Raw genomic sequence first — 25,157 nt, forward strand, 5'->3', positions numbered from 1 at the left:
GAATCCCCACATAGTGACGAGCATGGGGTACTGGGAACCTACAGATTCCTGGACAAGCCCACAGTGAGACTTGCATGGGGAACAGCTGAGGACGCTTTCCTTGAATCCCCACAGGGTGACGAGCATGGGGTACTGGGAACCTACAGATTCCTGGACAAGCCTACAGTGAGACTTGCATGGGGTACAGCTGAGGACGCTTTCCTGGAATCCTCACAGGATTATATATTCCTAGACAAGTCAACAGTGAGACATACTCGGGTGTATAGCTAATGATGGATTTTTTCCACGAATCCCCAAAGGAATATTTTACGAGCATGGACTAATATAATAATAAAATAATATAACAACAGGATAAAAAGCCAATTTACAATTCGACGCCAGATTAAATTTACTAAGTAAATGCCCATGGCGCTAAAAATCATGCATTATTATCCCGATCAGTGAATCAGTGCACGCGAATTTCATTCCCAGCTCCCCGGGGAGTATACAACCCAAACTGCCTGTGAGGTGCAAGAAGGTTAACAGTCACATTACCATCTCACCCTAACGGGTACCCTATCATATCTGGGTGAACACAGGCATATTTCTAACAAAGTCACTTGCCCATGGAGACACAACATCAATATGTGATTCAGTGTGGGGCAGGACTGAAGCCCTAGAAACTCTCATGGGTCAAACCGCCGAACACGGCCACCCCGGATACTGGGAACCTAGTCTTTCCAGGACAATCCCACAGTGGGATATGCACGGGGTATTTTACCACCAAAATCACCATAGTGAGACGAACATGGGGAACTGGGACCCTATTCAACCCCAGAACCCTTACTGGGATACAAGCATGGGGTATAGGGACCTCTCCTTTTAACCGGAACCCCCACAGCAAGACAGGCATAAGGACATTTGGTGCCCCGGGAAAAATCCACGCTTGTCCCCCCCAACGACAAGACCATCCGTTCACCAGTGGTTGCAAGCTATCCGCGACTAAAGTAAAATTGTATTACCTACGTGCACATTGAAAAAACACACCGGGTTAGTCATACATGAAAATACATCGCACTTGAGTTGTTAAAGAAGGGGTATATATAAAAAAAACCCCTTTATACTCATACCTGTTTGGCACTTTTGTATTTGTTTCTTATAGCATAGCTATGGACCAGTCAGAAGTATAAAAAGATACACGCTATCATTGAATGCTGTATTGCCGTCGTAACAATGATGTTCGTGTAATGTTCAGATCAGTAGGTAAATGTGTGACATTATTCAACGTAGCAAGCACGTCCCCACGTACCAGAAGCGTCCTTAGTGAAGACTGCCCTCATTCCAAGTCATGTTTCAAAGACTTTTAACAGGTGTATTCATGAATCACTTTTGAAGGACCCTTTCATCTTATGGGGGTTACAGCTACAAAACCTACAATTTTATTCTTTCCCGGCAGAATTTGTCAGGACATCTAGCGGTCCCATAGCAGGACAGGACCAGATGTTTGGGGCAGTGATGGCTTGAGACATTGGCGTACTAATTTCATGTGGTCATCGCGTTTTGCGTTCTCTTGCGAGCTCACGTTTTGCGAGTCATGACTGCGACTTTCATCAGTTTAGGTTCTCGAATTTATATTGTTTTAACTTTTTCTTGACTCTAAATGTACTCGTGTTTTCAAATTTCTGCTTGCTGTCCGCCGATTACTATCGTGGATGGTATAGACAGACAGACAGACAATTTATTCAATAAAAGGCCACTGGCCCCAAATACATACATATGCAGGAATACATAAAGCCTGCGCAAAATGACATATTTACAAACTGGGAAAATTTACATTATTTACATTTGATAGTATATGCTACTATAATGCATGCTGAACACATGTGTTAAAGGGATGTGGGTTAGTCTCGTGGTCAAAGCGAGGAAGACCCGGGTCGATTCCCCACATGGAACAATGTGTCAAGCCCATTTCTGGTGTACCCCGTAGTGATATTGCTGGAAAAGTGCTAAAAGCGGCGTAAAACAATACTAACTGACCAACTTGTGAAAAAGAGTACATGCCATGTACTATCTGAACATGCTTTAGTTGGTATTTGTTCTCTTTCAACAGTCACTGCATCACTCCGCTGAAATACTGTTTAATGAGTCGCTAAACAAAAGGAGCATTTAGATCTACTCAGTGGTATGTATTATCAGTGTCATGTTATTCATCAAAATATCAACTTGTCTGTTCCAGTTATAGTTATAGATATATAGTGTGAGAGACAGGACATTTGGTTCCGACATATAGTGTGAGAGATAGGGAATTTGGTTCCGACATATAGTGTGAGAGACAGGACATTTGGTTCAGATATATAGTTGAGAGACAGGCAATTTGGTTCAGACATATAGATGAGAGACAGGGAATTTGGTTCAGACATATAGTTGAGAGGCTGGGCATTTGTTCAGACATATAGTTGAGAGACAGGGAATTCGGTTCAGACATATAGTTTGAGAGACTGGGCATTTGGTTCCGACATAAAGAGTAGTTAGAGAGATGGATGTTCCAGACATGTTTCAGACATGTACGTGAGGACAGTGTTATACATTGGCTTGCGAGGCAACATGTATCCAACATGAGGCTATCGTATTACGGACTGGATCGTTTCGCGAACACCTGGTGTTATTACTGTCACTGCAGGAAATCCCGTGTTGTCTCGTTCCTGCAGCACCGGACGCCGTTGAAAGTGATAGATATAGACGTTTCAATGTCTGTAGGGAGTTAACTTTGGAATTTACTAAATCAGGTCAGACGATGTTTTTACAGACATAACTGTCGACAAATACCGCCAGAGATAACAGCTATAAATAGACCTGTCTAATATAAAAATACATTTCATGCACTGAAAATAAATAAGTTTTTTTTGGCCTGCACCCGTATACGTACTATGTTTTTAACCTCATCCTTTGCAAGTAAAAGTACCGCATACATAAGTCCACATGATATCCATATCAATTAAAACGGTTAGATGTTTAAAAAAGTTTTTGAATATGATGTACATAGTTTCAGTTTAAAGATGCTTAACTTCTTTGATAGGCATTTAGAAGTTGGAGTACTAAGTAAGGATAAGAATTTATGGATGAACAACTTTTTTATTACAATTAAGAGCGACGTTTCGGTGTAGGTTCTAACACCGTTATCAAGCAAGATTTTTATCAAGTACTTGCTTGATAACGGTGTTAGAACCTGCACCGAAACGTCGCTCTGAATTGTAATAAAGAAGTTGTTCATCCATAAATTCTTATCCTTACTTAAAGATGCTTGTTAGAAGAAACTATACCATAAATAGGAACCCCATTTCCTTCACTAAAAACGGTTTGTATTTTAGAACAGTCCTTGAGATTCCTTGTGATAAGTCCGGTATTGCATGTTGCGTCTTCTATATACATATCAAATATGTTTGTCAAAGCTAACGATTAAATTTATAACTGTAATCTTCGGGTAAACCATACTATAGATCGACACATAAAATTTGAAATGCATCGTTTAAAGCTTTTGTTAGACATTTATTGTTGCGTTGAATGCACAGCGTCCTACTTTTACTTTTATGTAAGTATGATTTATGTGAATATGTCGCATATATATGTCTCTTTGGTCGATGTCACATTGCCATGTGCATATCATCGCTCGTAGGAACCACGTGTTGAACATCATAACTGAGGCCTACCTCGAATCTAGGTTGTGTAACTTGACCTCTATGTTGCTTGTTTACCTTAAGTGGTTTCGAACCTACTTGCCAATACTTTAGGAGTATAAGTAAATATATTGAAGAGGTCACGAATTTACTACAAGCGCATTCGCATTTACGTTTTTCATATAACACGTATGGGGATTTTGAAAGTGGTTAGGCGTACTAAACCGCTATGGTACGCGATGTTTGAAATGTTTACTTTAGGATAAGATGTAGGCTTGACGGTTTACCATTACTGATTATGTATCGGTACAGTGAAACCTGGTTAACTCGAACTGCATACACACCATAGAGTTTGAGATGATGATGTATTGTTACACTCCTTGTCGAACCATAATCGGCACTCTAGTATCAACGCTCTAATGCCGTCACTCCAATATCAACAACCGATTTATCAAACTATTGATAGGTCGATATGTTTGTTTGTGGTTTGGAGGATTGATGAATGGACAAAGGGGTAGCGAAGAGGGATGGAGAGAGGGAAAAAGGAAAAAGAGAAACACAGGTAATGAGAAAGCAGAAGGAAGGAGGAGAAATAGGGAAGTAGAGGAGACACAAGAGAAATATTGATAAATGGATAATAACAGAGAGAAAGAGACGGAGAAAGAGAAAGAGAGAGAGAGGGGGAGAGAGAGAGAGAAAAAAAAAGAAAGAGAAAGAGAGAGAGAGAGAGAGAGAGAGAGAGAGAGAGAGAGAGAGAGAGAAACACTTATCATGAGGAAGCATTAAGGTATTTGTACATTCAGTCAAACATTCTCTTATCTCGTTATAACAAACAGCTGACAGAAGTTCTTTTCACGAGGAAACAATGATTTAATGCATAACATGATCCAGTGATTAAATAATAAAAATGTTTCTATTAATAGACAGAAACATGGGTGTCATAATTTTCGGTACCCACTTCAATAGGAATAGAATATTTGTGAGAACAATTCACATCATACATTCATTGCAATTAGCGCTAAGTGGGTTTCAATAGGAAACAGTAAGTGTGACATTGATGACTCACTATCGCCGATAGTAACAGAGCTATCAGTCTAACCGCTTTCGCGTGTATAGCCGCACTAACAACTATACTCACTTTCCTTCCTTTATAAATACTCTACTATATTTAGAAATGTCATGAGCTACCTTCAGCCAATCAGAGGCCCTTTCATATCATATCCTCGTCATCAAGCTGTCAAAATGATTGTTACATGTCAACGTTTTCCTTTGATCAATTTCACCAACGAGTCTGATTACAACTTGCAGGAAAATTAGCCATGTGCTTGATACACGGTGTTGGTTAGTGGTTCGCGGGATGCTTGGCGAGATTTACACAGATGAAAATGTCAAGCACGTGCAATAAATTATTATTTTTCTTTTCATAGCTTGATGCTAGTGTCATGAGAACATGTTCGTTTTACTGTGGGATCACGTGTCACAAAATAAACTTTCTGATGTAGTATCTATTATTTATGAATGCAGATGATATTTTTATCAATATATACTCGTGAAGAATGTGGCCCGGGGAAATATTTCAGAAGGATTATGATAAGATTATCACATCTTTTGTAAACAAATCGGACACGTGCGCGTGAAAATATCATATCAAGTTTATATTCAACAATATATCATTATGGCGGTATTATTGCTGATATTATGATTATGATTATGATTATGATTATCATCATCATCATCATCATCATCATTATTATTATTATTGGATATAAACATTCGTATTTGAAGAATGCTTACGTTAGGAAAACATTATTTTAAATCAGTATTTGTTGCGGTATATTTTACGTGTCACTAGTCCAATTTGGAAAGTATAATTAATAATTGTATATTTAGGTAATTAACCATAGCTCAAGTTATGATGATTAATTTAATTTAATTTCAGTAAAAATAAGACTCACTTTTCCGTGAATGAAACAGTGGCCCAGGCTGGAAATAAATACCATGTTGTATGTATCAATATTTCATAACTATTTTTCTTGTTGGAACATTCTTACCGACACCCCGTACAATCGACTGTCGACAGTTTTGGGCAGATACTTCTTATCAATATAGACTGGGTGTTGTCGCTTCTAGTGACTAACAACAATAGTGCAACAACGAAGGCCACATATAATACACCAAAAACTAAATAATCATAATAATCATAAACTAGCAGAAGGGCGTTTATGAAGTCAATAAGACTAAACTATTTTAAAACATAAAAAAAAATGCAAATTGTTAATTTTGTCTATGTAAAACTGCAAAAGCGTTGCGAAATTGTCCATTTACATGATATGTTCCATTTAGGGACATGAACAAGAACAAGAACAAGAACAAGCTCTATGCATGTAAAGAAAAAACGGAAAATACAAGTTATTGCAACAATAATTTCTTTGCTCAAATAGGGAGGTCGGATGAATCACTGATAAAAGCCTATTAAGAAATAAGTGATACAAGAACTGTGAAATGGGATACATATAGGCGTTCTCTTCCGCAGCCCAACATCGCTGACACATAGACCAACTGCTAACCTATATGGCATGTTCTTGTAAACGCTTGTCCTATTGCTTGATTGGCCACATGTAATTGTTGGTAGCGAACGATCGAGATATCCTGATGCTGACACATTTTCCACGAAAGTGGGAGTTATATATCATTATTTCCTTCTGAATATTTAAATATATAAAATAAATGAATAATTTTGGGGTTTAATCTCCAACAAATGCATCATTAAAAATATGCTTCATTCTACTTAGCAAATGCATTTAATATTAATTATTTATTATTAAATTATCATAGTCACCAGAAAGTTTAGAATTCATGTACATCATGCACAAGTTCAAAAGATTTGCAAGGCCTCGTAAAGATTCATTTCCGAAATCGAAATTTTGAAAAGAGGGAGAAATAGACCGGGAAATCAAAGAATTCATTTTGCAAGAACATGTGCACACACAAGAAGAAACCTTGAAAACAGGGAAATATAAGATATCACTTCGGAAGCCAAAGTCTCCCAGCATGCAAAAATAAGGTTTTTATAGACCTTTGTTTCTATATTGTTAAATTATTTTATGATGTTTCTGATAAACTATATTCATATGCAAACTAATAGGAGTCCGTTTACTTTATCAAGTGTGAAAACAAAATGAAACAAGGATTGAAAATTAAGTATTGACATTATTTCAAAATCCAGTGACTATAATGCTTTTGCAAGAGTTATCAGTTGTCGAACATTGGTTTTGGTATTGTCAAATGGTTACCGTCATTAAATATTATATCCCAACATTTTATATTAGAGAAGATAATTTTTCATCATGTCACGCCCGTACTGTATATCATGTGCTCGATTTGGGTATTACTAAACACTGCGAGTTAATACCATATATCATTTAGTTAAAAGGATATCGTCACGCATTTCTGTGGCATGTTTCACGTCGTACTTGCGATGGGGTAGTACTAATCGTTGTTCATACTACATTCATATCTAGGCGGAGGAAAATACAACGTTGGACGCCTCACAAAGTGCTGTTGTTACTTTCGTTCTACAGGTAGTGTAACAGTGTATGGTGCAGCATGTGTCGCTATGCAGTTCACCACAGTGCCCTGTCATCTAAAACTTATCTGACTTATCTCATTGCACATTCGTGATGTAAGAACGTTTTACAGTGACGTCAAACCATACTTTCGTTCCCACAGAAGTAAAAATAACTTCATTGTCGTGACGATACACCCGTTTTATAAAAATAGCTCTGTATTTGATCAGGCTTAGTAACACATATATGACATTGACATTTAAGTGTTGTGGCTTTTTTGGTCAATACCTGAACAGAGGGATGCCAGCGTTGTCAACAAACGTTGACCCCACAAACACTACCTCCGCTTGTTACGGTTCAGAAAGGCAAACAGAGACCTTCGGAGAAGCCCTCTCGAAGACCTTGTATTACACCTGCTGCAGCAGACCCGCGCTGGCCAGGGAAACAATGGGAAGCCTGGTTTAACCTGGCTTCCCAAACGCTCCAGGTGTTTAGTGGGAATGAGACGAAATCCATTTTTTTTCTATTTTTGTTTGTGAACAAACCTCGATGGATCGATAAGATATAAAAAACAACAGAATATCAGGTCAAAGCTAGATTTGGAACTGAAATAACCGTTTGAAGTCCTGTGGGATCTGTTTGGAGTCTCAGAAAGGATTTAATGGAATTTCCCATTGTTTTCAATCTAAACTCTTTTGGTAAATACGCTTGGTCGTTGTTCCATAAAAATAACAGTAAGACCTAGTTTTCAGTGGCAACTGTATGGCAGCAATACTCAAATGCTTAATTAAGCAGGTCATGAGAAGGAAAATATGTTGATGGTGATGCGACTCGCGTAACATTCATTGAAATTGAATTTATTAACATGAAATGAATATTTAGCATGACATTCATCACACAACTATATTCTGACAATACATGAATGGTTAGATTGTACATTGACAGAATAATATGTTATAATATATATAATATGCCCTCGTTTAAGGTCGAAGAGATAATTTCTGTCTGCACTACTAACCGAAAACTAAACTGTGGTGCATTTGTATATTAATTTGAATGAAGTTTTCGATATGGTGTGAGGCAATATTTTTATATGAAGCATGCATTGCTATCAACGGGTTTTAACATTGGCGAAAGGTAGTATACATCAATACCTTTCTGTGGATGTTGTTACATTAGTTAATGCTATGAGGTGTAAAACGTGTTCCAGCGTGGTGGCTTCCCTTTGTATGTGCTTGTGAAGGGTGTCACCGATGGGGCAGGATGCGCACACTATTTCGCGAACACAATATCATAGCGTCATCCGTATTTTATAGTGATTCATAAACACATCCTTATGAAGTAGTCGGAATGGTACAATAGACTCTACTTTTGGCAGCCATTTCTAATGATTGCGGGAAGGGTTTGGTCGCTTATATTTACCGTTATGGCCATAATGTAGGTACTGCCTTGTATGACATCATATGCCGCTGTTGTTGCACGTATCTGCGTTGATGTGTATTTGCAACATGGTGCATACTCGCCACTGTTTGTTTAAATTTGATCAAACAAATATAAGAAAAATAAATGGACATATCACACTCGATAATATTGTGTAACATCAGGTTGTGTGATGCGATTATACAACAAATGTAACTCAGGAACAGTCTATGACAAAACTGCTGTATTATTAAAAATTGTAATGGGGCGGTCGGGTAGCCTAGTGGTTAAAGCGTTTGCTCGTCACGCCGAAGACCCGAGTTCGATTCGCGACATGGGTACAATGTGTGAAGCCCCGCCGTGATATTGCTGGAATATTGCTAAAAGCGGCGTAAAACCATACTCACTCACTCACTCATATTTGTAATAGTACAAACAGTTACGGATGTGTGTACATGACAACATAGAAACAATCAATTATGACATAACTGCTATTGAAATGTGCACTAGCACGATACATTCAAGCGACACAATCTTTTTTATGAATCTAAACAGCGTAAATCTCAATTGACGTTATAGGATTGGAATGTTTTGGAAAACACGTTACGTCGAGTGATTCATGTATACATGCCAAAGCCATGTAATAGGTTCGCACCGCGGCCGTCGTCATGGGCAGCAGTCACAATATACACCAACGCTCAATGCACTCCTCTGTGATCGAACAGTCATTTGTCAGATATCGGTGGCGATCAATGGAATTCCTCCTGAGGAACTATGTCATGACATGTGTAACTGCCCTACACAAGGCCGTAGTACACTTAATGTAGACTGTAACGTACCCAACACACTGAACACACAATCTAATAAGCCTTAAGCTACATGCTTAAACCCTTTGATTTTTTAAAAGGCTTCCCATCACCATACTTACAATAACTACAAGACAGACGTGCTGGAAGAAAGGTTTGTGTTACGTCGGTGTTGGGAAGGGGGAAAGGAAGAAGAAAAAAAAGGTCAAGGGCGATCTGAATGCACGAACTGTCGATGACGTCACGAGATTAGGTCTTGCATCAGACATCTTGAGGGTGCTGAATGGTAGATAAAAGTTCAGTGAAGTTGTCAGAGGATGGGAATGAATTTCTAACCGGTATTGAGTAAAACAAGGGTTATCAAAAGCCATAGCCTCGTGAAGGAAAACCTCCCGGTATTTGTCCAGCGTTAAGGAGGTTATCTGCCAGAATTGAGACGGGGCCTCTACTCGCCGTTAACGCCATACCTTCTTCTTGGTGTTGGGTATTTTATCACTCTTCAGCGCCATATGGATTCTTGTACGTGTGTGGAATCACAAGCACATAGATAAAAACGCACATCTATATCACACTTGTAATGTGAGGCGGTTGGAACGATTGCATCATTGGTATTAAATCAGCATGATACTGGCAAGCCCTCGCCCCTGCTTGCTTTATAATAATAGGGGTGGTGGGGTAGCCGTGTGGTTAAAGCGTTCGCTCGTCATGCCGAAGGTCCGGGTTCGATTCCCCATATGAGTACAATGTGTGAAGCTCATTTCTGGCGTCCTCCGCCGTGATATTGCTGGAATATTGCTAAAAGCGGAGTGAAACCAATATCACTCACTACAATAAATGATATACACCTGTGAAGATCCGGGTTAGAATTGGTCTTCATCAACTTGTGGTAAGAGGTGACAATGCTTGTTGTAAGAGACGACTAACGGCTCGCTGACTTGCCTGATGCATGTGATCGTATCACAATTGCGCGAATGTATGTATGTATGTATGTATGTATGTATGTATGTATGTATGTATGTATGTATGTATGTAACAAGTGATTTCATCAGGTGTTTAAGTATTAAATATACACAAAAATATCATTTGTACTAAAATCACATATTATTTGTACTGAAAAAGACACGTTTTGCGTTCCTCCGGGTTGTTTGTAGGATCAAATTCCACTTCAATACATTTGTTTATCACGTTACAGGCAAACATAGCCATCAACCTGTACATACTCCACGAAGTCGATTTCCCCTCTTGCTAAGATTTGTTTTGTGTGTTTGTTGTTTTCAAGCTGCACACAGCAATCTTCTAACAATATGACGTCTGCCTGTAAATAATCGAGCCTGGACCAAACAATCCAGTGACTGGCATCATGAGCATCGATCCGCGCGATTGGGATGCGATGACGTGCACGTGCCAAGTCACTTCTTACACAAGCATACACATGGAGGTTGCTGGTTGTGTTCCACGGGTGTCTCCTGCTATGACAGCTGTATGCATTGACTGAATACCCTATGACATACCACGTACCACCATCAACCCCATACAGCTTCCGTAGAATGCGTGACTCCAGATTCAGGTAACAGCTTACTGATCTGCCGACCCACAATATGGACTAAATTGAATTTTGATAAGAAATCCCCCCCCCCCCCCCCCTCACCCCCGAGTATATACATTTTCCATTATTATACGTTTTCTTTAATACTTATTCATGTTAAACCAGCTTTTAAACATTAATGTTCATTTTTTTTCGACTTTATGATTATATCCCAATGAAACAATGTTTCTCTTAAATACATCTGTACTCAGCACCCACTACTTGACATGGGTGGTACCTGGACCAGCCCACGCATCGGTACACCAAGTTGTACTTTTGTGTAATAACGCCTCGGTTTTATGGTTATAACTGCTTGACGCTGCTGGTTATACAGGTAAATCCAGGTGTAAGTCGTCACACCTGAAATGACGTCACAGAAACACCCAACTTTCGTTCCCCTCTATTCATATTCTAATATGTGCACGCGTCTGTGTTGTAAAATGTGGTAAAACCCATGTTGCGAAATAAACATCTATAACACGAGGCTCTTTCATCCCTGCTGGTACCGTACTATTAGAAGGCGTGGTCCACCCGTGACAGCCCGTGACAGCGTGACGGTTACGCTCTCAGACAATATACAGTATGGTAGAGAAACACCTTCACAATCTGGACAGCATATTATCTCAGTGATTTGATTTCTATGAAAAATTAAGTCCGGTTAAACGAGGCTCCAGTTCATGATAAAGGCAGATCATCAGATAGTAATTTCACGTATGAATTTTCTCTTCGTGGTTATCAGAAATATAAAATCTGCGAAGCTTATTTTATCCGTCTTTCGTTTCTTATTCTAGCCTTTTTTTTAAAAAAGAGCATAAATGACAATACTATTATTTTAATAACGTAACATTAACTCTATGTTCATGTATGTCAAATGTACATGGCAAGTTATAGGCGCTAGGCGCTGAAATGACATATGTACATGCGTAAATGAACCGTTATCGATTAGCGTGGAATGATTTAAATTATGCCCTTCATTCGTCACAGGCCACGAATACCGGCACTGTGGTTGCAGAACTCAGAACCACTGTATGCGGAACCGACGTTGGCAATGTTTCAAAACACATGGAATTCAAAAAGAAAAAAAGGTGAAACGTGTCGCCTGATACAAGACTCTTCCAAACTGTGATGGCCCTGAATTCATCAAACAAATAATTTCACTGTTTGCTGATAAGACCCTTGGAAGCAATCACATTGTTGCACGTGTTACTTTAAGCGTCGGGATTGTTTTTTATTAGTTAGCCGACTTTTCGTGACATAATTTTGTAAGACTTTTTGATGACTGTATATGCAGGTTACACATGTGACGCTAGAGCCTTGGAAACAGTGGCCTGACCAATATCTTAAACCAAACTAAGCAGCTTAGTGGAATCAATCGGATGTTAAAAGAAGAAATCAAGGAAAAACAATACACTCAGTTTTGCATATATTAAAAAAAATCTCTTCTATGATCCCCTCTATTTCTACAGATCCTATAAAGATCATTATATTTTTTTATACTCAGCATATTCGTTTCCTTCTTCAAGATCAATGGAGATCGGAGCACTAACTAATTGTGCGTGATTGGACCGTGCTCGTGCTATCCATCACGCATGCCGGGATATAGTTGTAAATACTATAATATTATAAATACACCACGGAATTTATTATAGGAATTATTAAAACGTTTTTTAACACATTACTTAATAGTATATGCTCATAAAAAAAAGAAAACTGTTTGCAATAAAATGACACAGTCCTTCTTCACTTCTTATTTTATTTCACCAAGAATACTAATAAATACAACTGGGGTCACATTGAACTTCAGTTGTCAAGCATGTCGTTTTATGGATTGCAAAGTGGGCTTCATATGAAGCGAAAAGGTTGAAAACTATTTTATATATTGGCAATAAAAATAACTGACGTGAAGGATTTAGAGGGACATGCCTATGCCTGATAATCATTTCCTTTGTGAGCGTTTATTGTTTCACAGGATGCCTATTACTTAAATAATACTTTATAACAACCCAGAAAAAGGCGTTCTTCGTCCGCGTCCATTCAATATATATGTGTCAAGTTCAAGAATCGATATAAATATATCGCCCCCAATTTCTCTATTGCCAATATGTATTGACACAGGTTAGACAAAGCCGCTTCTTTCTTTCTCACTTCTAATCAAATATATTTTCGGTGTTTGTGATTGAACTCAGTGTTTGCTGAGCTTAAACCTGCCGAAACAGTCATCGCGCTGTACACAAAGACATTCACACAGACGGAAACTGAAAGCCAGTTGCAATTAATATGTGGGTCAGTTCCGCAGTTAACACTTAAATCCACTTACTGTCGTTTTCATGTGAATAAGGAACACCATATATGAACCAATAATAAAGGATATTAGTTTTGCCACCACGGAAAGAAATACATTTCTTTCACAAATAACTATAATCTAAATTACAATCGTGCAAAAATGTTAAATGTGTTTGGAAACATTGTAAAGACATCTTAGTTATACTGATTATTAATATTCTTATAATTTTAATATGTTTGATCTATTCCATCCGTGACTCGTATCTGTCTTTAATAACAATAATAGATAATGTGCATATTTATATTGCGCCAAATTCACACCCTGAAGCGAGCTCAAAGCGCGACATTATTACCAGTGTACGTTCGTTTTTCTTTACGCTTGAAATTGTCATTTATTTAAAGAAACAACTAAAACAACAATAACAACAACAACACCTTAAGTATCATATGTTACATGTACAAATGAAAATTAACTATGGATAAACTATAATAGAAACTTATTTATTCATTTATGATCGATAGTAATATGATAATGAAAATAAAAAATAGTGATTTAAAAAAATATGTGCCATAACTATTATAAGACGTTTAGAATCATCAAATAAGGACGATATATTAGCTATGAACTGTCAGAATTTGACATGGAAACGTTGATGTGTGCTGTCAAGTTTGATTGATGAAAATCGAGATCATTGCGTGAATTGCCATGACATATATATGACAAGGGAAACAGATCCTTCAAAAACCCTGTCACCTGCTAAATGTGTCATTATCCAGGCAAACAACGTTATTCTCACAACGGATACAATCTGTCATTTCGAAGCGCATACAAACTTTGACAAATAATTACCCAGATAAGAACCCTCAGATAACAGTCGATTGGAAACTGTTCCTGTTCAACGTGTCACTTATTAAAATTCCATCATTGAGAAGGGAATAATTTGTTTCTGTTTGTTGTCATGTTGATATGGGAAACATTGACGCTGTTCGCTGAAGGTCGTTGTCACCAAAGCAAACTGTTGCAAGGCCACGGGGGAACGCCAGCACTAGCACCAGTAGTCAGAATAGACGGAGAATGCGGTCGGGAAATCGGAATGCCACGGAGTAGCGTCCGCATCAGTAGCGGGTTCTGTTGCCACTTGGTTTTCAGTGTCAATGTCAGTTTGAAAAAGTTGGTGATCTATTGTACGTGTCAAACTTTTTGCGGGTAAAAAGTTAAAAGGGTCGAAAATACGTTGATTTAAATTTCAGTGGTGTGTTCATGCAACGTGCTAACATACTGCCATATAACATTTCATAAAGTAGGTTAAGTGTGTTGTTGTTGCTAAGAAAAGATGTTCTTGTATATGGAATAGTGTAATAGTAGTTTTTTGTAATTATAACGCTTTGGCATGAACACTTTGTACAATGTAAATAATTGAATGGTGTTTTAAAAATTGGTTTAGTGAAAATTGTAAATAACTGAAGGGTGTTTTAAAAATGAGTGGGGTGAAATTTATTAATAACTGAATGATATTTTAAATATTGGTTGAATCAAAATTGTTAATAACTGAATGATATTTCAATGCTTGGTTTAGTGAAAATAGTTTGTAACATTTCCTTTCTAATCACTTGATTAACCTGTAATTTGGTTGGTTGATAAAGTATTCATTTAAAACTACTCAGACTGTAAGATACTGTTACACAATCTCCTTGGACGAAATGTACATATGTTCACCGGTGTTAATTGCACCATATTGATCTAAACTAGAAATTTGAATTGCGCGATACTTTTAGAGTTATGGATATGTTTTAGGACATAAAAATACCAGTAGTGACCTAGATCTTGATACTGTCCAGATGACCTATAGATAACCACATTGTGGCCTAGGTCTTGATCGTTCCAGCTGACCAATAGAAAACTGAATAGTATCTTAGGCATTCACATCGTGACTGAGTCTTGGTATATTCAAGTTGACCTAACATGTTGGCATCCATGTTGTGATCCAGGTCTTGTGAGATTCAATGTGACCTTTAGACTACTGCTCAGTGACCAAGGTATTCAAGGTGACCTATAGGCATCCATATCGTGACCAAGGTCTTCATATATTCAAGGTGAACTGCAAGCAAACGAATAGTGGCCTAGGTCTTGATATATTATAACTGACCTATTGACAACCAAATAAGTATGTATGCTATTTCAAAGTGACAACCAAATAGTGATCTAGCAACTTGCATATCCAACATAAAAGCGATAACCAAATACTGACCCTGACCGTATTGGGTTCTGCGTAATGACAGGAATGAGGATTCCGGAGTGCCATCAGGGTTATTATTGTGTTCAGAATTTAAAAACAAATCTGCAGGTCTCCATCTGGCAAACACAGTATGGATCTTCCAATGACCTTAAGGTTTCATTTTGACCTCATCAACACTGACCTAAATTAAAGCGTTATGTAAGAGTTATGTGAGAAAGAACAAAGCATTGAAATCCTCAGTGCTATCCAGACGACTACAGCGGCATCATCATATTTGCACAGCTAACGTTGTAACCACAACAAGCGACTGCAACGTTGCCCAAACAGTGTTGGCACGGTCCGTGTTATAATGCACATTGTCACTGCATGTAACGCGGGATCCTACACCCTCATAACTTCAATCTAGGTCGAAGGACATTCAGTATAGATCAGAGCTAATAGCATTCTCATTTATGTTTCTTTTTAGAGGGTAGAGGTTGTTTAAATCAATCATTCAGTTTGGGTATTGGCAGCATAATATTTGGCTCGTCCCTAAGATACGGGTGTAATTCAATTAATTTGGTTTATGGTGATATGCTTGAATGGAATTAATGGTTATAATCATCTCACGCTAGGGTCCTCTTTGCATGAATTACAACTTTATACAATGATTCCTTTCGGATAAACGTTCCTAATTTCCCATTAGGATAATATTAGGAGATTGGAAGCTTCCTGCGCATTTGATCAATCATAGAAGAGAAGTGTCTTTGACTGATGCATGACAGTTGAAAGATTTGAAAAACATTAATGTATCTTCATATTTTCAATGGCTCATTGAGTCATAAAGTATTGCTATATAAATTGTTTCCTCAGGATATGGCAACTTCAAACGGAAACTTGCATCATGGTAATCACAGCAATATTTAAACATTAATGTCTATTTAATTTAATGTATCTCTGATACTTTCAATACGAAGTAAAATAAATATTGACACCCAAAAACTAATACGCATATTGACGTTTTAGGTTTAAAACAACGACAAGATTTAATTGTTTATTTTAAAATGTAAATGTTCAATACATTTAAATTGTGTGTTTAAAACGTAAATGTTTAATCCTTCCAAATTGTGTGTTAAGAATACAGTTTGTAAGGCTGTAATCCGCGATTATCCGGCTTGGATACGGAGTCTTTGATGAACACGCTATTTGTTAACAGCTGGTGCTCAAAGCAGGTGACCTTGTGGTGACCTTCAGAAGAATTTGACATGGAAAGAAAGGGTGACAAGACACGTTGATTAATGAATTGATTTGGCATGATGACAAATTGTTGTTCCCCTAGACACAAATTGCATATCATGAGAATCAAATTATAAGTTAATTTGTTGAGCGATTTGATACTGTGCTGTTATGTTGGGATAATAACTAGTTAGTGTTGAAGGACCTCAGTGTCCGTGCCATGCGTTTGTTCACATCAATCAGCTGATGGTGAGAAGGTATCGCCAGGTGTGAAATATGGAATATATATTCAGACACGGGTTGTATGGAATAATAGGAAGCTACATTTGCATACGTTAAACACATATGCATATAATCAGACCTTCATTTACATAATTACTTGATTTTACATCATTTTATGTTACAGCATTTGAAATTGGCGCTAGTCCTATAGTCCTTGCCAAACTGTTCAATAGTAATGGTATCCTAAGGACTTTTGTTATATGTCATCATTATAAGGGTGGGCGAAACCAGTTAATGTTTATGCTGTTGTTATCCAAATTCTCCTACTTACACGTATAGGTTATGTGTAGTTGTGTATCAGGTCATATTCACGTGTATTTGATGATAAGTGTATATAATAATACATTTTAACATTTACATGTATATAACCATATGCCTTAATATTATATTAATACTTAATATATGTAGGATGAAGATTCGGGGTAGAATATGTCTTCAGCAACCCATGCTTGCCATAAAAGGCGACTATGCTTGTCGTAAGAGGCGACTAACGGGATCGGGTGGTCAGACTCGCTGATTGGTTGATGCATGTCATCGATCCCAATTACGTGGATCGATGCTCATGATATTAATCACTGGATTGTCTGGTCCAGACTCGATTATTTACAGACCGCCGTCATATAGCTGGAATATTGCAGAGTGCAGCGTTGAACATCAAACAAACCAACCAACCAACCAACCAACATAGATGTAGTCTTGACATTTGTGATACATAGAGTTAGACGTAGCGAGACCGCAAAATCAACATTAACGATCGCGCTGTGGTAATTAACTAGAATGTCAGATAAAAATATCTGATGTATAAGTTCTTTTGATTTTGATCCGGATATTTCAATTGCAGTAGGTTGTATTTATTTTACAGATGCATATTTGAGGGCAGATTGATGGTTCACAATGGTCACGGCATATCTCGCGTTGTCTCGCAATTTCTCACGATATATAGCAATATGTGAGGTATCGCATGGTGTCTGGGTGCATAAGAATGAGAATAAAGGAATTCCTTAGATTTCTGTCTTCATTGCATGAACATATTCAAAATGTGCACATTATTTTTTAATTATGTACGAACATGATATCTATAGTATATATGTGGAGTATATCCCCCCCCCCCACCCCCCTACACACACACACACACGCACGCACGCACGCACGCACGCACACACACCTGTGGGGATTTCGTGTGAGAATAAGACCCCAGCAACCTAAATAAGTAAGATACGACTTAATGGATTGGATGGTCAGACTCAGTGACTTGGCTGATGGCGTGTATCCGGGGGCATAGATCGTTGCTCACAATATCAATCACTGGGTTGTCGGGTCCAGAGTTGATAATTTACTGTCTGTTTTCATATAGATGGACTATTACTGAGTGTGGCGTTAAACCGAAAAATATAAAACGTCAAGGCTAGAAAATAACAAGTCTCGATTATCCACTGAAACAGAGTTTATTTGGCGTACAAGCGCTGAAAATATAATAATGTATTACTGAAATATCCCTATGTGATGACACCAAGTATTCATGAAAAGGTTAAGCATGCCCTACGCTACCTGGAACACCTGCAACACCTGCAACTCATATAAATAGCATAAAAAAGCATGTGTTTTTTTAGGATGACGCCACACATTACTCCTGCCATGCGACGGCGGCCTGTAAACAAACCAGACAATCAAGTGATGGACCAGTACATTCACCAAGTTGTTCCTGGCTTGGTGAATGAAAATGTATAGACTTATATTGTTTGTGTATAATACACACACATAATACAAGGACCCCAGTAATTCGGATACCTTTACATTATGGGCCTTGTGTGTGTGTGTGTGTGTGTGTGGGGGGGGGGGGGGTATGCTGTTCCGTACTCTATGCAACTCAGCGATATGAGTGGTTTGTACAGAATCCTTTTGTTCACGAGATCCTTTTGTGCATTAATTTTAATATTTTTTAATCATCGATACACATCTCAACTAAATCAATCGTTATAGTTTTGTATTTCTAACGGATGAAAATGAAACAAACGATGTTACTGCATTCGGAACACACCGGTATCATCATATTATCCTCTCACGCATTCTAAAATAGGTATTGACTTATAGTGTTTTCATCATCTTATTATATTTTCTGTAAGATTTATTTATGCAAACATCCTATTTCAAATGTAGTGAAAACATCTTTCAATACTTCAGCTAAAATGCCCATTCTAATCCTACTTGAAATGCAATAACCTCGAAAGAGATCAAAGAAACTATTTCCAGGTATAAAATATTAGTAGCTACTGTGACCTCACAATAACGTCAAAGACATTTTGTTGCGGGTGGCCATACCAACCCGGACAACAATGCGTAACAGTCACGTGGCTGCTCGTAAAAACAGCAACCAACTTCAACTTGTCATACTCCACAGCAAATCCTCGTATGTGAGAGTCTTCTTACCCCAAACCCCGAGTAACGCAGTTCTCAAAAGGTTGTTCGTGGTTGCATTTCAATAGCGGTGTTTTAAATAAATATACATAACACTGCTAGTGGTGTGACATGGTGTCGTTGAAGGGCTTGTATGATGTCTATAGCTGCCAATTAACCATTTATGGATGTTCGTAGAGGTGTACATTTCATCTGCTAACCCTACCGTCACTATCCGTCTCGTCGCGGGCTGTTACAAACCAATTTCGACTTTTCTCCTTCTTTTTAGGGTTTGGGATGTACAATAGAAGGCTAATGCTGCTTTTGTGAGATAAATACATCCGCGCGTCAACCCGAAGGGTGATTCCACCACACTAGGGCGATATTTTCACGATATCAGCTGTATTGACAATGTATAAATAGTCTAGGGTATATTTAGTGCTATATTCATCTCACTTATTGTATTTTCTATGACCCTAACAATGCTATAATTGTTCTCACACAATAAAAAATATGCGACTTTGTGTATAATGTTTCACGATGCAATTATCGAAACGGCCTCGTTATGGTCTCAGCTAAAATGTCAAAATTCCTTTCTAAAGATGTGTTAAAAAGTCCTAATACCTTTCAGAAATGTTTCAGCTAATGTATAGGAAATGTCACGTATGTGATGCGTAGCCACTTTTCATTAAGAAGAATGTGTACAATTCCTAAAATGATTGGTAGATAGGTGAGTTGAAATGTTATGATTATGACCAAGCTAACGAAAGTGTGTATTTTCTTCTATGTGAAAACATACATTTCATTTTGTAACTAAGAATACTTTTTTGGCATTCACATACCTGAACGTATTATTAATACTCCCCGAGGAGCTCAGAATGCAAATCGAATGTACTTGTCCATAAACACATACTTTCTTTATGTGCCTTTTATGGTGTGGAGTCTTGCGCTTTATTATTATTATAATTATTATTATTATTTACAGATTCAAATAAAAAATGCAGCAAAGAGGGTTTAGGGGATCCTGGCACAGTCAGGCTCGTTAGGCTCATCATCAGCTCAGGGCCCTTGCCCCCTCTACACGCAACCCCGACAGCGAATGGGACTTCACCCAGGAAGCGCTGCCTGGTCAAACCTACCTAGACCTTTTCGGAGAATGTGAAGACACCCAAACACTGCAGCCTTCCGAATTACCCAGATTATCAGAAGGGATGTATTCCTGGTAGCAAAACCGGGTACTCTCCCAATGTCAGTCAACAGATTGGGAGGTACCAAACTTAAGGCACCGAGAACAATTGGGAGTCGGACAACTTGGTACTTGAGATGTACGCGTGACATTTCGAAAGCGAGGTCCGCATATTTGCCACGTTTTTCCTCAATCTTGTCAATCACATTAGTGTCAAAAGGGACAGAAAATTCAATAATATAAATGATTTCGTTGGATTTATCAAAAAGGACAAGATCAGGTTTGTTGGCCTGGATACGTCTGAGGCTGTATACGGGCCTATTCCAAAGAATTTTGTATTTATCATTTTCCATGACGCCCTCTACATATTCCGGGTATGGACCTATGTGTCAAAACCACTAGCATTGCGAAGACGGTAATAAAAGGATCGAGCCATTCCATCATGTCGCTTAAGATACTGTGTTTGTGCCAAAGCGGGGCATCCAATGTGTTGGGCAGTCTCATTAAATTCATTGCACAATCTACATTTCATATTTACAGTTTGATGCAAAATCACACAGTGAGGGATTCGAGTGGGAAGTGACTGGTCCTGAGCAGCAAACAGAAAGCCTTCTGTTTCACTTTTCAGGCCAGCCGACTTCATCCAAGCGAAGGACTCTGCGGGGTTGCTGATCCTCTCAACACACTGTACATATACTCGATGTAGTAGTCGTTCAGATAGCCTCTCCTTGAAAAAATTGAGTCTAGGCCAATTTGATATGGCACTTCGCTTGGTTGACACTCATTTTTGTACCGTCCAGCAGTACAGAACCATCGAAAAAATCAACGCTATTATTATTATTATTGTTATCATTAAAGTGCATATGTAGTACTTAACGTGTAATTATTTAGCAGTTATCTCCTTTAATTGAAAGTTTACAATAATCTGAAGACAGAGCGATTACGTTCTTTGAACTATTAGAATAGACATGAACAACACTTTATTTTGACAAAATGCTCACAACACAGGGCATGCTGAAGGGCCCGAATGTCCCTCCTGTTACAATGCCTCAACACAAACCCCTTAATGACCATCTGGTTTGTTTACAATTGATATGTCTCTGAGATCTGGCATTTAGTTATTTTTCTAAATGACATTTACAATCAAGTGAATCCACGCACCTTAACTGTTAATAAGCCCACACAACCCCGGCTTAAGCACGAAATGTAAATATGGCCGTCATTCGAGGTCACAGGTCAATATTTCTTTGAGCATGCGCAGTGACCTTTGTTGATGCTGCTTTAGACAGTCAAGTGTTTCTGTCGGCAATTAGGATCAAAACGTATGTGCATATCCGATTTCTTGTACTTTAAATTCAAGACGATTAAACAAGGGCTCTTTGTCAATTAAACTTGAGATGAATGGGAACATGACATGTGTTCAGAGGAACCAATCAAAGCTCACCTGGACAAATTGAACTTTAGGAGGGCAGGAATACGAGAAAGGTTACAACCTCTAAATATTTACTTTTTTTGTTGACAGATATCTGCTTTTTTGTTGGTCAATAGAAAAGAATCTGACAATAACGTGATGTAATACATCTGTGTTTGTTTGTTTGTTGTTTAAAGCCTCACTCAGCAATATTCCAGCTAAATGACCCGCGGTCTGTAAATATTCGAGTCTGGGCCAGACAATCCAGTGATTGACACCATAAGCATCGATCCACGCAATTGGGATACGATGACATGCATCAACCAAGTCAGCGAGCCTGACCACCCGATCCCGTTAGTCGCCTCTTACGACAAGCATGGGTTGCTGAAGACCTCTTCTAACCCGGATCTTCACTTCATCTGAGTATAAGGGTTTGTAAATACACGTTTATATCATGACGAATAGGCCATCCTAGAGATGGCCCTTTAATGACGCCGAAACCTGATGTTCAAGTAGTAGCAGAAGTAGTGGTAGTAATTTAAAACTTAGCTGCTGCCGTCTTAGTAAATCGAGTCAGACATAGCAGCAGACGTAGCTGTCGCTCCAACAGTAGTAGCAACTCTGGTAGTAAAAGCAGTAACAGGAGCAGCATCCGAAACTGCAACAACAGCAATGACAGTTGTAGTAGCAGAAGCAGCAGTTGTAGTTGAAGTAGAAGTAGTAGTAGAAAAATAGTAGTAGTAGAAACTGTTGTACTTGTAGTAGTAGTAGAAGAAGCAGCAGCAGCGGTAGTAGTAGTAGTAGTAGTAGTAGTAGTAGTAGCAGTAGTAGTTGTACTAGTAGCAGCAGCAGAAGCAGTGGTGGCAGTAGTATTTAGTAAAAGCAGTATAATTAAATACGTAGCTAGTAGTAGGAACAGTAGAAGCGGCAGTAGTAGTGGGAAAAGTAGTTGCAGCTGCAGCGGTTACAGCTGCACGTCACGTTTATTTACTTCAGGATTGTCACACTCTGTCCATGCGACAAGTCCTCTGAGCTCTGAGCCCCCAGCGACGTCCCCCGTCATGAGTACGTCCCATACAATCCGCCTGTCTCCCGCCCACGCCGGCTCCAACACTGCGGTTTGTTTGTTTACATACCTGTGGCGCGCCGCGTTACCTGAATCGGGTGACCTGAAGGAATGAGGTCATATACCCGTTGTATCAGCTCGGAATCCTGGGCCCCGGGGTGCAGCTCAGACCCTCGCGACAGAGTGGGCGGGTGTTCGTGCTTACACTCACGGGCGAAATCTGTTCAATGACATAGTCAACTTTTTTTCAGACTATTATGTATGTAGTGGAAGAGAGTATGAAAAAATCACAGCTAGCGAATAAAAGTACATTGATATGAACACTGGTATTTTAAAAAAGAATGACATTTAACATAGCAGCACAACTTACTTTTGCATGTTTGTCAACGGTGTCTGTTGAATCTGTGAAAAATAGAAACAGGTGAGGTGATTTGAAATTGGGCTTTTACGTTTCGTTCAAGAAAATTGCGCTTATGGACCAAATATTTACTCGTATCTGATTAATTTGAATTCATATGTTAGCTTCCCGTCCTACTAAACGTTTTATTGGTTAAAACATGCACTTTTAACTATCAGCATTGGCTTAGGGCCAACGCAGGCTAAGTAAATATATTAAAATATGCAATCACCTTTTCTTAATGCTTAGTGTACGAGGTCCTGTTTTGACTCCCTGAAGGTCGCTGTGACTATAAGCATGAACACATGAAGTGACACCATCCTCAGAAACAATAAAAGTTTAGATAAAATATGCCCAAACGGCAATCATGCCATGTTGATGTGATGCCACAGGATGCACACATTAAACAAGACATTTTAAGTCAGAAACACTTAATACATATTACTTCTTAATTGCCCACGGTAATGGTTTAAGGTTAAATCGTGACACTCGTCCGTTCATTAATTGCCATCCTTCGTGGACTTTATTGTGTGTCAGTGAAAACTTCTAATTCTTAACGGGGGCACGGGTGGCCCAGTCGTCTAAGGCGCCGCGATTCGCTGTGCAGAGTTGCGTCCTCTGGACACGCCAGAAACCTATGATTCTGGGTTCGAATCCCGGTTCACCCAGATTATGTTTCTAGGTTTGTCAGTACCATACCCGTGGTTGTGGGTTTCACCGAAGTGGTAAACGTCTGAGACCTGCATCACTTCGGGCTTTCCTCCCACATTAAGCTGACACGCCGCGATATAACTGGAATAATGTTAAAAGCGGCGTTAAACCAAACTCACTCACTCTAACTCTTAACAGCAACCCCTTTCAGTATCATTTTCATTTTTCTATACCCGTCTATCTTTGAGCCGATCAACCATTGTTATGTTTTCTATGACATTAATTAATCCGAATCTTAAAAATTCAAATTTTAATAAGTGTTTCTTCATACAAGTTTAAACCTCTTCATGGAACAAATGTGAGTATCAGGTTATTTAAATAAATAAGGACTATGTATTAGCAATATAGTTTTTTTTCCAGATGTTATATAGAAAATTGAATAAGAAAGGTCCGGTTACTTACATGCTATATCCCGTTCAACGAGCCATCTGCATTAAAAAAAGTCGTTTTTGAAAATATGTATGTTGTTTATTTCAACATGAGGTGGCTCCCACCTTGTGGTCACGATTAGAGCGTAAACAAGTGTATCCAGGGGTGCAAAAACAGCTATGTTTACAACCTTCTTCCTCGCAGGGTCTCAAACCGGTCTCTGCCCGTCTAGCTAAAATAAGATCACCAACGTAAGCCTACATGTCCTTAGAAGGTCTCGCTATTGTGTGTAACAGTCACCTTTCTTGTCCATCACGGCACATAATCGTTTTTTTCGCAGAAGAAAATAAGGAAATGAAAGAATTACGCAGTCTTGAACAATGTCATGCAGACACCTATTGTTAAGTCGCAGTTTTAGCCGGAAAAGTGATAACCCAGCATATATTCACGAGCAAAGATGCAAAGTAAAGGACTGTATTCAGTTAAAGACCGTGTTAGTCATTTATGCTTTAAAATGCAAACGATCATGAAATGTAGCTAAGATTAATAGAGAACTAACATGAAAAACAACACCCAT

Source organism: Haliotis rufescens, unplaced genomic scaffold, assembly GCF_023055435.1.
Source record: "Haliotis rufescens isolate VD_foot unplaced genomic scaffold, xgHalRufe1.0.p SCAF_2, whole genome shotgun sequence".
In the NCBI taxonomy this organism is placed as follows: Eukaryota; Metazoa; Mollusca; class Gastropoda; order Lepetellida; family Haliotidae; genus Haliotis; species Haliotis rufescens.